General features: G+C 42.4%; 1 protein-coding gene and 1 pseudogene across 1 annotated transcript in view; one reads left to right on the top strand and one right to left on the bottom strand.

The window, feature by feature from the left end:
* Positions 1-16,119, bottom strand: part of CTNNA3 (catenin alpha 3) — a 1,315,594-nt gene that overhangs the window by 573,712 nt on the left and 725,763 nt on the right. The gene's annotated exons all lie outside the window — the stretch shown is intronic.
* LOC132214604 (small ubiquitin-related modifier 2-like) lies at positions 7,696-8,091 on the top strand (annotated as a pseudogene).

The following is a 16,119-nucleotide window of genomic DNA, read 5'->3' as shown; positions in this document are numbered from 1 at the left end:
TTGAGGGACTTCATGCACCTTCCAGAATCCTCAGAGCTCTGGCCCACACAGTAGGCCTGAGAGTCACAAAACTTAGCAGGGTGCTGTGATCTGGGTCCTTCTGTCCCCTAGCTAGCCTATATCTCACTTTCCCTCCTTCGGTGAAAGAAAGAAATTCCAATGTTTTATTAAATTAGGTCTGATTCTATCAATAATAACCAGCAGGAACCTCACCTTGGTCCCTGCAATTGCCTCACATCCCATCTTTCTCCTTAATCGCTAGTGGCTTTTTCCCTTTGGTGTTTTGGTTCCAATAGTTACTCAAAATCTGAGAATCTCTCTCATTTGGCAATCGTAAGCCACTTGGTAGTTTAAGTGTTTCCAAGTGTGGCTTCCGGCAAGGCTTTTTGTTGTTCCGTTTTTGTCTTCACTATGAGTAATAAAGATCTTAAAGAAATTAATGAAAATATCACCCCAATTTGAAAGCTTCATTTACAACAATGGGTTGCTAGTCCTCTGTTGCTAGTCATCATATCATTATACACCTTCATATCATCATATCATCATACACCTTCACAAAACTGCTGGGATCTGCTATGTCCACCACAGAGTCTCTCTCACTGTTATATCTGAACTCCAGACTCATGATAATTCAGAGTTTTCTGGATTTCAGCCTAGTCCATCTATATTTTATTCTGAATCATCATTAAAAGCAAGTCACTCTTCTCAATAAACCCTCTGATTGCACCCAACATCATTCAGGGCAATCCATGATAATAAGGTCCTGTTTCATCTGGCCTCCTGGTATCCTCTATCCTCAACTCCGACTGTTCTCTCCTTCATTCACTCCTTTCCTGTGACACTGAATTCCTTTCTCTATCTTAAGTATAAACTACAAGTTCCTAAATTACCCTTTATTACCACATCTCTTAGCATTTATCTTTATCCTATTCTCATCCTCATCCTTCCTTCCCCATGGCCTAACTACATGATTTCCTTTTGGGCAAACGTCTCTAACCTCCTCCCCTTTTCTCAGCTCCAGCCTTCTTGAGGCCTTTACTTAATTGTACTTTACCCACAATACTTTACCTGTATAAGGAATTTACCCTTTATTTGATTTCTCTAATTGGAATACCTACTGAGAGCCCTTGTTCCATTAAACAACACATATTTCTAAGCATCCAACTTTGTGGAGAGGAAGAGTCGAATGGAAGGTGCTGTCTGGAATGAACACATTGCCAACCACAGGGTTAGTTAAAGGGCCTCCATCCTCTCCCACTGAGGCCCCTTGGTTTTAGAGATCTTGGTTAATTTCAATGACTGACCATTTGGTCCAATGGTTATATCTCTTCCAGCACTTAAAAAGTCTACTCTGATGTTTTAAAATCATCACAAAACCTTAGGCCCTCACCTTTGACCACAGTAAAAGCTGAACCCCAAGCCTCTGTGCTCTCTCTCTACCTGTGACCTCACTATGCAGCTCCAGGTGTGCTGTGTGATTTACAGGTCCTGTAAGTAATAAACCTTGATTTTTTTCAGTTTCCTGATAGTTATTAAGTGGGTTTTTCAATCATAGTAAGAACCACAAGGGCTGGTCCAACCATAACACTGGTTATTATTAGGGTGTGACTAGCACAAAACAATAGCCTTAACGTACTTAAAAAATTTGATGTTTTGTGTGTGTGTGTGTGTGTGTGTGTGTGTGTGTGTGTGTGTGTGAAGGCAGAGACTAGGACATATTTAAGAGCTTGTCAACTTGGTCTATAACATTTGTATATTTACATATCTACACAAATGGAAGAGGTGGCCTCCATTTTTACTTTTGCCCTGGTCCAGTCAAATGTTAAGGGTGAGCCTGTCTCCTTCCCCTGTCAAAGTAATATTAAATTTGACCAAACTTATAGTAATATTATAAAAGCATGAAGAGACACTATTTAGAGAGAAAAATCACAAAAAGCATTATTAGGCAAAATGTTCATTCTGAGAGCTCTATTTTATAAGGGAGGCAGTAAGTCATAGATAGAGTCAGTTTACAAAAAAGGAGATCAATCCTAGCCACACTCAAAAAGGAAATAATCGAGAAGGTATGTTGACTATAATAAACTAATAAAATATTAACATATTAACAATATTTACTTCAAACCTTTGCTAATGGAACTAGTGTATTCTGTAGATGAATGACCTGGAATTAAAACGGAAATTCATCCTCTCTTTTTTTCTTTCTTTCTAGATTACAAACCTGGGCTCTTTTATGCATCCTAAGACAAATAAGCCAGATACAGAGTCATGGTCAACACCCCCATCTTTCCTACCCACACACTCCAAATTTAGTCACCAAGTCAAGTAATTATTTCCTAAACCTCTTTTATTTAGACCCTTTATCACTGCTTCTATACAATTCTCATTACTGCTGCCTGATCTATTGTTATAGTCCCCTATTTTATCTGTTCTCTATAGTTCCACCTTCCAGAACTATTCACCATCTATCCTCCTGCTGTGGAGCAGTGGCATGGTTCCTATATCCGCAGCATAGCACCACTCAGGAATTTGCTGGAAATGCAAATTCTTGGGTTCCATCCTAGTCCTATACAGTCAGAAACTGGGGGTGGGACCCAGCCATCTGTGTCCCAACAAGCTCTCTAAGTGATGATTGTACATGCTAAAATTTGAAACCAAGTTTCTAAAGTAATATTTTTAAGGGACAAAGCCAATCATGTCACTTCCCTGCTTGAAACTCCTTTAATAAGTCCTTACCATATAAAGGAGAAAGTCCAAGCTCTTAGGAAGATGTGTAATGTCCTTCCTATTCTGTTCTTTTTTTCTTTTTTCTTTTTTTCAGGTCTTCTCTCTCCATTTCCTCCCTCCCACCCAGTGTTTTAGTCATCTGAACATTCCGAAATAGTCTAAATGTACCCTGTTTTCTGTGCCTTTTCCTAGTGCACCTCTTCCCACACACAATTTATCCACCTGGAGGAGTTCTATTCATCTTTCCAGATCCAGCTCAAATGTCCCCTTTTGTAGAATAATTTCTGAGGACTAATTTCAATAATTTACTTACAGCCTATTCCAGTTCTTCCAGGCCAACCCACGTAATTTTTCTACTTTAACATTTTTAGACATCCAGCTCTTAAGAAAAAATGAAGTCCTGTGTACCGTAGGATAGAAAGAGGTAGGAATAGACATGGCATTGCTTACTCCATGTCCCATGCACCCACCCCTGGTTCAAGAGTTAAAGATTGGAGGGTGGGGGTAAGGGGGAGAGATCAACCAAAGGACTTGTATGTATGCATCATGTATGCATCTAAGCATAACCAATGGACGCAGACACCAGGGGTGTGAAGGCATGAACGTGAGGGGGGGGGGTAATGGGGGGATAAAGACACATATGTAATACCTTAATCAATAAAGAAAGAAAAAAAAAAGAGTTAAAGGTTGCCATCTGTCTTTTGGAACAGCTGTGGCTCTTGCTCTTTGAGGATATTGACGGCTTCTACCAGATGTTGGCTCAACTATTTAACAATGAACCCACCGCTACATTTACAGGATCCGAGGCAAGGATACAAATGGAGGCCCACATACCACATGTCTAAATATTTAAAAGTTATAAATAAAACAAAAAACTTCAATAGGCTATGTGTTCTATCATTGTGTTACCTTAAAAAAAACCAGAATTTCTTAGTTACAAATCAATAGTATATGTAAAGCAATAATTTTCAGATGTCTGAAAGCTGGAAAAATATCAAAGACAATAAATGTTATATTCCATGTGTATATCTGTGTGTTCTGTTGATGAAATGTCAATGTTTATATGAGTATAAAATAAACATAATTCATCAGTTCTTAAATACCTATTCCATAAATTTATAATTATTGTATTCATTTTATGAAAATTATTGTTGTTATAATCAAAATTTTCATTTACTTTATATATTGTTGACAGTGATGCTCCAAAGAATTTAAAATAAATTTCAATTTTATTTAAATGGAAGAAAATGCAAATTTATTTCATCAAAAATTAAATTAATATAAAAACTCAAATAAAATTATTTTTTTAAAGTTCCTTTTTCTTAAATATTGAAAGTTACCCATAAAGTTGAAGATGAGCATGTATATTGTAAATACCAAATCTTTATTTCAGAATACTTTATTAAACCTATTATTTTTCTCATTTAATTTTAAGTTTCATTTAACATTGCTTGACACCAGCTGGCCAGTATAAAAAATTGATAGCACACATCATGCATGCTTTCACTGGTCCTACATATTTATAAATGTAAAAGCAATACAAATTGTTTAGCAATGCAACCTCAGCCACCCTGCGAAATAACTGTGATGATTTGTATGTCCTTTCAAACCCAACAATAAAATATAAAAAAAAGCAAGAAAATTGATACTCAGCTCTACTCGGGAAAATAAGTCTTGGTTATGTGAGGATGTAGTGAATTGATCCCAAGAGGAAGAATCCTAAAAGTTTCTTTGTCATTTCTCTTACACTGCTCAAATGCCCCTCTCTGTACCCGCATTCTCCAATGCAAAATGTCTCCAACTGAGCTCCCAGCAGCTCAACCTGAACATTTTCTAGGCATGTGAGCTCTCTTGCTTCTATGATGTAGAAGTGACGTGGAGAACATTTTCCTGGGGCATGTTAACCACGAGAGTGGATATTTAGGGTTACAATGGCACTGAGCCAGTTCTGATGTCCAGATACCAAGTACAAAGACATTTATGCTTGTGTATCTGTGATAGGTGGGGCCCTCCAACATGTGGGGCCCAGGACAGAACCTCCTTTGCCTTAGGTCTAGGCATAGTACAACTTAGGTATTTGATGTCCTCATCCTAGACAGAACCAGAGGACTAGGGTCGAATTTCAAGGTGCTATCTTAAGGCAACAACCCTGCTCTATCTAGGAGTTAGAACTGTTATGCATTTTCAATGTCTTAACCAACTTCAGTCCAGCAGAGCAAAAAGAGTTTTTATCATCTCTCTTTTTTTTTTTATTGCTTAAAGTATTACAAAGGGTATTACATATGTATCCATTTTATCCCCCCGCCCTAGACAGTCCCCTAGCCTCCCCTATCACCCAGTGTCTTATGTCCATTGGTTATGCTTATATGCATGCATACAAGTCCTTTAGTTGATCTCTCATCTCTTAACTACCCCACTCTTCCCCCTAGCCCCATCCCCAACCATTATCACATCAAAAGGAGTCTCATTTTTGGCCTAGCTGTTGTCTGAGTGGAGGTGGAAAAGAAAGGCCTCATTATATTCCAAGAGATTTATATTAAATGGTTCATGCTTAATACATTTAATAAAATATTTTCATGTTTAATAAAATAGCATACTTTTGTGATTTAGTTCTTTGGTTCATTTATTATTTGATTCACTATGTTGAAGCCAAAACATATTCACTGAGTATCATCATGAGATGACTTTGGCATCTCTGTGGCCATAGATCTGAAGGGACTGTTATAGAGAAAATAGAAATTTATAGGGGAATGTTTCCACACACAGGCATTGTGAGGGTTAATTTTATATAGCATCTTGGATAGGCTGCAGTGCCCAGCTGTTTGAACAAACAATAGTCTAGATCAGGGGTGCGGAACCTTTTTTCTGCCAAGGGCCATTTGGATATTTATAACATCATTCCAGAGCCATACAAAATTATCAGCTTAAAAATTAGCCTGCTGTATTTGGTCAAACACTTCATTAACGCACCCCTAAGGCCTTGGCAGGGCCACACCAAATGATTTGTGGGTGGGCCTTATACTGCCAATGGGCCGGACGTTCCTCACCCCTGGTCTAGATGTTGCTGTGAAGGTATTTGGGGTTTTTTGGTGTGTTTTTTTATGTGATTAACATTTACAATCAATTGACTTTAAGTAATAGGCCTTCTCACATTAGTTGGAGGCCTTATGAGCAAAAATTAAGTCACCTGAAGAAGACGGAATTCTGCCCTAAGATCATAAGCTAGGAATCCTAACGAAGTTTCTAGCATGCCAGCCTGCCCTACAAATTTCAAATTCAAGTCTGCAACACCAACTCCTGTTTGAGTTCTAACCAATCTCCCTATAGATTTAGAACTTGCCAACCCTCACAACTTGCCAACCCTCACAATCACATAAGCTAATTTCTTTTGGAGAATCCGACTGCCACAAGTAGATATTTTCATCATCTATTTTTATCCCAATCCTCACAGTTAGGTAATCGCCAAGACAATGTAAGCATACATGTGTACTGTATACATCTCTCTTTACCTCCCCATAGTATATGGTACAGATGCCATGCTTAGAATTTATGGCATAAAATTCTAATAATAGATTTAGAAGTCTGCCTCTTATTCTACACTGTGAATTATTTATGTGCAGAGGTTGTGTTATTCATTATTTCAGTTATTCATTATTATATTTTCCAAGGCTAGAAACTGTCACTTAATAAATGCTCAATAAATGCCTGCCAAATGTTAGATGAGCAAAATTAGCATCTAACTATATCAGTTGGCATGTGGCAGAGGATACAGGAGTAAGGAGGGATGGTGGTAGAGCAAGGAGGAAAAAAAAAGAAAATAGTGGGGAAGGGAGGGAGGGAGGGAGGGAGGGAGGGAGGGAGGGAGGGAGGGAGGGAGGGGCAATCTCCCTGAAGCTAAGACTCCACATGAGATAGTATTCAGCCAGCTTTCCCAAGCTCCCAGCACAGTCTTAATCACCTCTCTCACAGCGACTTCGATAGCTCTGGCTAAGGAACTTGATACCTGCAAGCAATTAACTTTAATAAGCCAGCAGGTGTTTTCCTTAAAAGAATGCTGACGAGCCAATTTGCTGACAGCAGCTCTAGATTCTCTGGTTACTCAGCCATGGCTTCTACCTTTGCCCTTATGAACTCAGTCTGCGGTTGTGAGTAATGAATGAAAAGGTAGCCAGAGTGTGGTTCTTTAAACAGTGAGGCTTGCAATCAGCTTTAAGGCATGACCATGCATTACAAATAGTACCAAAAAGTCTTTTCAAGTTACAAATAAAAGCAAAAGCCAACAAGTGGCAATAACTCACACTGTCACAGCACTTCATACTTTCTGTAATATTTGTTAAATAGAAGGATATGAATGTGCTTTGACCTGCATTGGCCTGCCTTTCTCTCTCTCTCTCTCTCTCTCTCTCTCTCTCTCTCTCTCTCTCTCTCTCTCTCTCTCTCTCTCTCTCTCCTTTCTTTTTCTGTACCTATCATTCCATTACCTAAAGCAGAATCCTGCAATGGTTCTAAACTCTTTCTCCCATATCAATAATTCCTAAATGTTGTAATGGCCTTATTGTCTTTTTTTTAAAAAAAAACTTATGTCTTTTACTAGTAAATGCAGTGGAAGCCTAATGTGTCTCCCTGGTGTCAGCCTCAGGCATCACCCATCCCACATCACTGCTTGTGTCCTCCTTCCAAAATGTAAATATGGTTTCATTTTCATGTTCCCAATTTTCAGTAGTTCCCCACTGCTAATGGAAAATGTGGAGTCAAATCTTCCTCAAGAGTTAAGTTTGTAGAGGTTATAATCACATTTTACTGAAAATAAGCAGTGGATATGCTTTAATTGTCCAACAAATACGGTATGTTATATGAAACCCTGTGTAGTAACACGTGTTTATGTATGTAGTTACTTAAAGTTTATAAGAAAGAGAATGTAAACTTGACCTCTCTTGTGAAGCCACAGCTGAGCAGACTTCAGTGCTCGCCATGGCCGATGAAAAGCCCAAGGAAGGAGTAAAACCTGAGTAGAACTATCATACACATTTGAAGGTGGTGGGGCAGGATGGTCCTGGGGTGCAATTTAAGATTAAGAGGCGCACACCACTTAGTGAAGGAATGAAAGCCTACTGTGAACGACTCGGTTTGCCAATGAGGCAGATCAGATTCCAATTTGACAGGCAGCTAATCAATGAAACACACACCTCACAGTTGGACATAGCGGATGAAGATACAACTGGTGTGTTCCAGCAGCAGACAGGGGGACCTGCCACTTTACTCCAGAACTCTGTGCCTCCAGACCAGGAAGACCTTCTCAGTCAGAAAACTGCCATTTTGTTGCACCACACCCTGACCCCTACAGTACAGTTTTTCTCTATTCTTTAATCTTCCCCTTCCCCATTCCTTTATTTTGCATAAAGAAACTGATGTGTGTACATATGCATTTGCATTTTGAAACTAAATGGCCAATGGTATGTTTTGATGGACATCACGTGGAGATGGGGTGGAGAAAAATACTGGTTCTATAAAAATGCCCCCTTTGTCCATTAGTGGCATACTCATTCAGCTCTCTTATATTCCAGTAAGTTATTTTGCTCTCACTGGTGTTTTTGTTTGTTTGTGTGTTTTTTAATCCTCACCTGAGGATACTTTTCCATTGATTTTTAGAGAGAGTGAGAGACAGAGGGACAGACAGAGAGAAATATTGATGTGAGAGAAACACATTGATTGGTTGCCTCCTGCACATTGCCCTGACCATCGCCCATGCTGGGGAGGAGCCTACAACCAAGGTACATGTCTATGACTGGAATCAAACCCAGGACCCTTCAGTCCGCAGGCCAAGGCTCTATCCACTGAGCCAAACCAGCTAGGGCTGCTCTCACTGTTTAATAAAGACAGAACCACATAAAAATCCTCGCTACCTTGTTTGATTGGAGAATTCTAATGGTGTTTTTTTTTTTTTCATTTATCATTGTAAAACCAAGGACAATTTTATAACATTTTTGTACATAGCTGTACATGTAAAGCAATCTATCCTTAAGTAGAGATAAATTACTCTACAAGAAATGAATCCTAGATAGTTTTCCCTTCAAGTCAAATGTCCCGCTGTTTAAATAAACATCTTGTTTGAAATGGAAAAAATAAAAAAAGTAAACTTCATGAGAGAAGAGATTTTCATTTTGTTCACTGGTGTACTTCAAGGGTCTGAAATAGGGCTTGTCCCATAGCAAGCAGTCAATAAATAGTTGTTAAATAAATAGAAAATAACCATGTTAAGTAAAACCATTCAAATAATTCTCTCTCTAACACATGGAACACTGAAATAACAAAAATTAGTCTGTGTATGATACTACATCAGTAAATTTGCATTTCTTTCTATACACTACCTATAGTGTTCCATGATCCATGCCACCAGCCCTACTGGAAGCTTCAGAGTACCAAATCATTCAGTGTTCTCCGATACACTGTGTTCTCACCTACACCTATTTACTTGCACCTAGACCTCTCCAGCTAATTTAGGCGTCTTATACACTTGAGGAATTTACTTTTCCTCCAACTTAAGTACTTCTGAACATTTTAAATGAATTGCATTCTTCAATGTTTTCTTGCAGGTCTGCCTCTTTGATCAGATTCTAAGATCCTTCCATGTAAAATCTATGCCTCTTTACTAGTTGTTCCTATAGGACAGTGCCTGGGATATTGATAGGCATATATGGAACATTTGACTTGCTTTAAGTGTATATCCGTCTACTGATCTCTATATCTGTTGTGCTTAGCATGAACCTTTCTTGATGCTGGCTGTTCCTTCCAGCTCCATTACAGCCAGATATGTTACCTTAGACAAGTCACGTAAACTTTCTGAACTTAGGTTATCATCTGATCATGCCTGTTCTGCTCTTCAGAAGCCAAAGATACTCAAATTATTTGAATATATTAATGAGCAAAACATTCTTTACCAAAGTCAGACTGCAGTCAGCACTCCTTGTACAGTCAGCACTCCAGTGTACAGGCCACTGTGCAGCAGCCACCACTTCAGAAAAGCTTCTCTGCCCAGAAATCGCAGAGACCAGCAGCCAGCACCCGGTGATCTTGGAGACAATCTGCCGCAGCAGGGCCCGGTGATGCTCTTATGTGGTTTCTGGGCAACAGACTGTGGTGAGGGGAGGTCAGGTGGCCATACTCTGAGACTTTTTTCTGTGCAAATGTCTACCTCCAGGGGGGTTCCTGACATGACAGAGACTTTGCTGTGGGAGCGGAGAAATGTGTCCTTTGGCCTTGAGCACTAGTGTAATTAGATCTTAATTTTCAGATGTCCGCATTTTAACTCACCCCCCAGGTAGGAATGTAAGCTCGGGCATTTAGAAAGCTTTCTCACAATGAAGGCCAAAGGAGCAGGTGAGAGCAGAAGGGTAGAGGAGAAAAGAATAAAGGTCCCTGGTGGTAAAGTAGTTGTAACATACATACATGCATGTATGCATATGTACGAACAAAAATAAAAGCTCTTTGAAGAACAGCCTTTGGCAAGCATTAATTAAATGTTCACTCTGAGTTAAGGGGTGTCATCTTGATAGCAAAAGTATTGGAAAGATACTTCTCTTTCCTTTTCTTGTCCTTACTTAAAAAAAAAAAAAAAAAAAAAAGAGGGGGAAAGCCCTAGCTGGTTTTGCACAGTGGATAGAATGTTGGCTCTCAGACTGAAGGATCCTGGCTTCAATTTCTGTCAAGGGCATGTACTTCAGTTGCAGGCTCCATCCCAGGCCCTGGTCGAATGCATGAGGGAGGCAACCAATCAATGTGTCTCTCTCGTATTGATGTTTCTCTCTCTCTCTCTGTCTCTCCCCATCTCTTCCACTCTCTTTAAAACGCAATGAGAAAGATATACTTGGGTGATGATTAACAAAACAAACAAACAAAAAAAGGGGGGAGAAAAAAAGGGGAAAATAGAGCTCCTCACTATTAGGATTTTTTTGGCAATGGAGATAAGTCGAGGGGCTATTCTGAAAGTGAGACAGTAAGGATAGTGATCTCTTGTGCCCCCTCCCTCTGTTCCTCCTGTCAGTCAACCACCATAACCAAACTGCAGATTTGGAAGAACAAGGACAGACCATCCTCTCACCTGCAGCAAGATGACAGGGCTGTTGTGTGCAGGCTGGGCTGATCTCCAGGGCACACTGTGCAGCAGGCTGCCTTCGCCAGGATGGGCATTCGGACATGGCCATCCTCACCCCCAGCTGACCGCTGACAGAGGGAAGCTGAAGGAAGGCAGGAACACCACATTTCCTGGAAGGTGACTTAGACACTTGGGTTCTGGGTTAGGCAGCTTGATTTACAAAAAGTGATATATCTTTAGAGCAATGGTTTTGAAGGTGTGCACTTGCATAATCCAGAGGTTATGCAAGATGACCCATAAGGATAAGGAAGAAAATAATTACACATATTTATATTTTCTTCCCATTAAAAAAAAAGCTTTTTTTCTGTGTATGTTTTAAGATGTATATGACTTTGTATACTTATATGAGTTATAAATAAAAACACCTATATTAGGGAATTATTGTAAACTAGGGGCCCGGTGCACGAAATTCGTGCACTGGGTGTGTGTGTGGGGGGGGAATGTCCCTCAGCCCAGCCTTCCCCCTCTCACATACTGGGAGCCCTCAGGCGTTGACCCCCATCACCCTCCAATCGCAGGATCGGCCCCTTGCCCAGGCCTGATGCCTCAGCCAGAGGAGTAGACCCCCATCACCCTCTGATCACCTGATCGGCCCCTTGCCCAGGCCTGACGCCTCCGCCAGAGGTGTCAGGTTTGGACAGGGGACCCCCATCTCCCCCCGATCACTGGCTCTGGCCCCTGCCCAGGCCTGAGGCCTCTGGCCCAAGAATCATGCCTGGGCAGGAGACCCCCATCTCCCTCTGATCGCTTGCTCCACCCCCCGCCCAAGCCTGACGCCTCTGACCCAGGCTTCAGGCCTGGGCAAGGGGAACATCATATCCCCCCAATCCCCGGCTCCACCCCCCACCCAGGCCTGATGCCTCAGCCAGAGGAGTTGACCCTCATCACCCTCCGATCACCAATCACCGGATCGGCCCCTTGACCAGGCCTGAGGCCTCCAGCAGAGGTGTCAGGCCTGGGCAGGGGACCCCAGCTCCCCGCGGTTGCAGGCTCCACCCCTGCCCAGGCCTAACGCCTCTGGCCTAGGCGTCCGGCTCGGGCAGCGGGGACCCGCAGCTGCAGCGGCCCCGCGATCGTGGGCTCCGCTTTAGGCCCAGGCAAGGGACCCCTAGCTCCCAGGACTGCCAGCTTCGACCGTGTCCAGCTCCCATCGCTGGCTCCACCCCTACTTCCTGCTATCACTGGCCAGGGCGGCAAAGGCACCTGATTCTCCAATCATGCCCCCCAGCTCTTAGCTCCCCCCTGGGTTTCCGATCACTGTCAGTGGCAGGGGGCTTCTTCCTGCTTTCCCTTTCGCCTCCCTGCATTGTGCCTACATATGCAAATTAGCCGCCATCTTTGTTGGCAGTTAACTGCCAATCATAGTTGGCAGTTAATCTGCATATAGCCCTGATTAACCAATGAAAAGGGTATCGTCGTACGCCCATTACCATTTTTCTCTTTTATTAGTGTAGATAATATTTTTATAGGCATGAATAATTTTAAAAGTTTGGAAACCACTGTAATAAAGAAGGATCTTGATTCCTTTTTGCATGCTCTTCTGAGAAAGTTGAGATACCTCTTCATATTCAGGGAGGATCTAGAGTTTCCTCCACCTGGATGTCTGGTAAGAATGATAGCTATCTTGGATTGCTAGTGTAGAAATAAGTAAATAAAGCCAGAAGAAAACAAGGCAGGCTGCAGACACCTGTGCTCGCCCTTTCCAGAGACTCTCCATCCACATGTGTGGCTCTAAAAGCTCCGACAGCAACGGTGAATCCCTGAGGGCACTTCACTAGCTCTATCTTGTGTGAAGCCAGTGGTTCTCAACCTTCCTAATGCCGTGACCCTTTAATACAGTTCCTCATGTTGTGCTGACCCCCAATTTCATTGTTACAAATTGAACATAATTAAAGCATAGTGATTAATCACAAAAACAATATGTAATTATATATGTGTTTTCCGATGGTATTAGGCGACCCCTGTGAAAGGGTCATTTGACCCCCAAAGGGGTCGCAACCTACAGGTTGAGAACTGCTGTGTTAAGCTTTTACTCATTAAGCACAATTGTGAACTTGGAAGGAATTTTTCAAGTGTCAGGAGAGCAATAAGGGTCATAAGGGATGGTGATGAGACCATGAAAACAGAAGGTGAAGGCAGCAAGAGGCCTATTCATCACTATTGTTAATAATGGCAACCAACGAAATAATTACTACTTATTGAATCCCTAGTAAGTTCTGGCACTTTGCTAGCCACTTTTTCAGCAATGCCATCCATTTTTACAGTGACAATCCCATTTTACAAATAAAATAAAAAGTTCCAAGACAATGAATATTGTAACAGGTAAACTTTACCCCAAAGCCATTATTCTCCAGGCGATGTCATGCTGTCTCAGGACCATGGTCCTGAGTGACATTAGGGAACACTGAGAGCAGTCACATGTTATGGTACTTCAGGGCATTATAATCTGACTAGGTTATGTTTATCAGCTATTTACTTTTTCTTTTCATTAAAATCCTAAACTGTAGCCAATGTCTTTGTCAACAGGAAATTGGTGCAGGCTTCCTAGGCCATCAAGTAGAAAGACTAGATTTCCTCTCAATTGTGAGCATCTATATATATAAAAGCATAATATGCAAATGACCAAGCCATGGAACAACCAGTCGGCTATGACACACACTGACCACCAGGGGGCAGAAGCTCAATACAGGAGCTGCCCCCAGCCCGCAGACCCCCATCACAAGATCGGGGCCTAACAGCTAACCTCTCGGTCCCTCCACCCAGCCAGCAAGCTCTGATTGCCCGATGGGAAACCAGGAACTGGGGCTGGGTAGTGGCAGATGTGGGCGATGCCAGGGCGCCAATTACCCCACCAGTTACCTCTCACAGAGAGGGTGACTGATGGTGGTGGTGGTGGTGGGTGGCCGGTGAGTGAGCAGGAATGGCCAACCTCTTGGTCCCTCCTCCTGGCTGACAGGCTCTGATTGCCCAATGTGGAACCTGGAACCGGGGGTGGGTGGGTGGTGGCAGATATGGGCAGCACAGGGCTTCAATCACCCCACTGGTTACCCCACACACAGAGGGCGACCGGCAATGGCAGCGATGGCGGCGATGGCGGCAGCAGGGGGGAGAGTGGCAGGGAGACAAGGCCTGCTGCCAGCAGCTGGGGAAAATCAGCCCTGATGGCAGGCCAAGCCTAAGGACCCTACCCGTGCATGAATTTTGTGCGCCATGCCTCTAGTAATTTCCATGTTTAAAAAAAGTGTGACACCTACTGGGAGAGTCAGGCCCTGTAGCTAAAAGTAATCTCTGCATTACAAAGGAAAGCCAAGTTTCTCTACACATCTCCTCAAGCACCCACACAACTTTAATATTTTCAAGTGTACTCCCCACCTGTATTGCCCTTTCCAGAGACTGTCCATCCAAATGTGTGGTTCTAAAAGTTCCGGCAGCAACAGTGAACTCTTGCGGGCCTTCTCTCTAGATCTGTTTTGATTTAAGCCTTTACTCATAAGCACAACTGTGAACTTGGAAGGAATTTCAAGTGTCAGGAAAGCAGTAAGGGTCATATCTGTCCTGAGGGAAAAGTGTAGCCACTGAATAGCTCCAGACTTGGCATCAGTGTCCTTGTTCAGGTTTGAGGGTGGTGTGACCCCAGCAAGGTCAAAGTCCCTTCTGTCCAGTCTGCTTTGAGCCCAGGTGATTTCTGAAGTCTTTTCTGCTCTCACATTCTAGGCCAGCCATGGGCAAACTACGGCCCGCGGGCCGGATCTGGCCCATTTGAAATGAATAAAACTAAAAAAAAAAAAGACCGTACCCTTTTATGTAATGATGTTTACTTTGAATTTATATTAGTTCACACAAACACTCCATCCATGCTTTTGTTCCGGCCCTCCGGTCCAGTTTAAGAACCCATTGTGGCCCTCTAGTCAAAAAGTTTGCCCACCCCTGTTCTAGGCTCTTTAGCCACTCCTGATTTTCATGAACTTACTTTTGTTCTGCTCCTGTCTAGCAAGAAAGAATAAAGAAAGCAGAGAAGAGGGCATAGAAAAGGGCCAACCAAACAGACCCTTACTTTATAATTATTTGGATATAAAATCAGCTGTTTTGTCTTTATGCAGGGTGTGACATACATACCATTTGTTTAAAAAAACACACATATGCTTGTGATTTTTTTGACATTTGTTGAAGTTGTACTTTTATGACCATTAGGCAGATGCTGATGTTGCTAGTTTCACTTTTTGTTCTTGCTTAAGTTCCATCCATCACACAGCCCAAAGCCCCCAAGATCCTGTTCTTGGAGTCACAGAGAAAAAAAGAACACAGGGTCTGTCAAAAATAGTCTCCTGTCTGAAGCCGTTCTCTAGCTTAAGAGCTTTCGGCTTAGCTACTTACCTCAAACCTACAGGGAAAAGTCGGAGCAGCTATTTCTACTCTCAAATGGAATATTTGTGTGTGTCTCTTCAGAGCTACAAATCCCGGAGCCCCATGCGAACACTTCAATTTATCTTTGTAATATCAGTCCTCCCGTGACAGAGAAAAAAAATTAGATGAGAAGCAGACTCCGTGTGGGCACGCTGGCTTGTCAAGTGAACACACAATGAGCATCTGATGATTTTCCTCTCTCCAATAAAAAATAATAATAAATAAAAAATGCTTTGTGAGCAGTTTGGTTTTTAAACGAACAAAGCTTTAGCCTGGGCTTCTCAGAACCCTCTCTTCCCTCAGTCCCACCACTGCCTTCATTTCCCTTTTCAGCTCCCATCCCCTCCCATCTCAGCTCTGTCCCGGTTCTACTAAGTTGGCTTTGCTGGTGAACTCCACCTGCATGTCCAGGACCATTGCAGGCTCCTGGTTAGTCCTGGCTGGCTCAGCAGGCTTTCTGACAGGCTTAGTTAAAGAATCAGCAGGACTTAGAATTAAGTGGTGTTTCAACTGAATCTGGGATTTGCCGTGCCATCAGTGAGTTTCCACGGAGCCCTTAGGATGCACTATGCTGGAAGTCTGCCGTATGTTGGTCCAAGTTTTAGACCACAGTGTCTGTTACAGCAGGTAGTTAGTTCGATATTAACAAAAGGGAGGGGAGCAAACAGAACCAGCTGGATTAACTAGGAAAGGACAGTTTCACAGTCACTCCAGGCATCATAGTGCCAACTATGGCTTGGGTACCACCAAGCCTTGGCGACAGATGTGCAGATAGGGTAAGAAGCACAGGGAAGTGAAGTAGCTTGCCCCACATCAGCCTCGGGTGCCAGGGTGAGGCA

The sequence above is a fragment of the Myotis daubentonii genome, chromosome 13 (genome assembly GCF_963259705.1).
Source record: "Myotis daubentonii chromosome 13, mMyoDau2.1, whole genome shotgun sequence".
Lineage (NCBI taxonomy): Eukaryota > Metazoa > Chordata > Mammalia > Chiroptera > Vespertilionidae > Myotis > Myotis daubentonii.
Note: the sequence above shows the minus strand (reverse complement) of the source record. Positions and strands in the feature narration are given on the sequence as shown.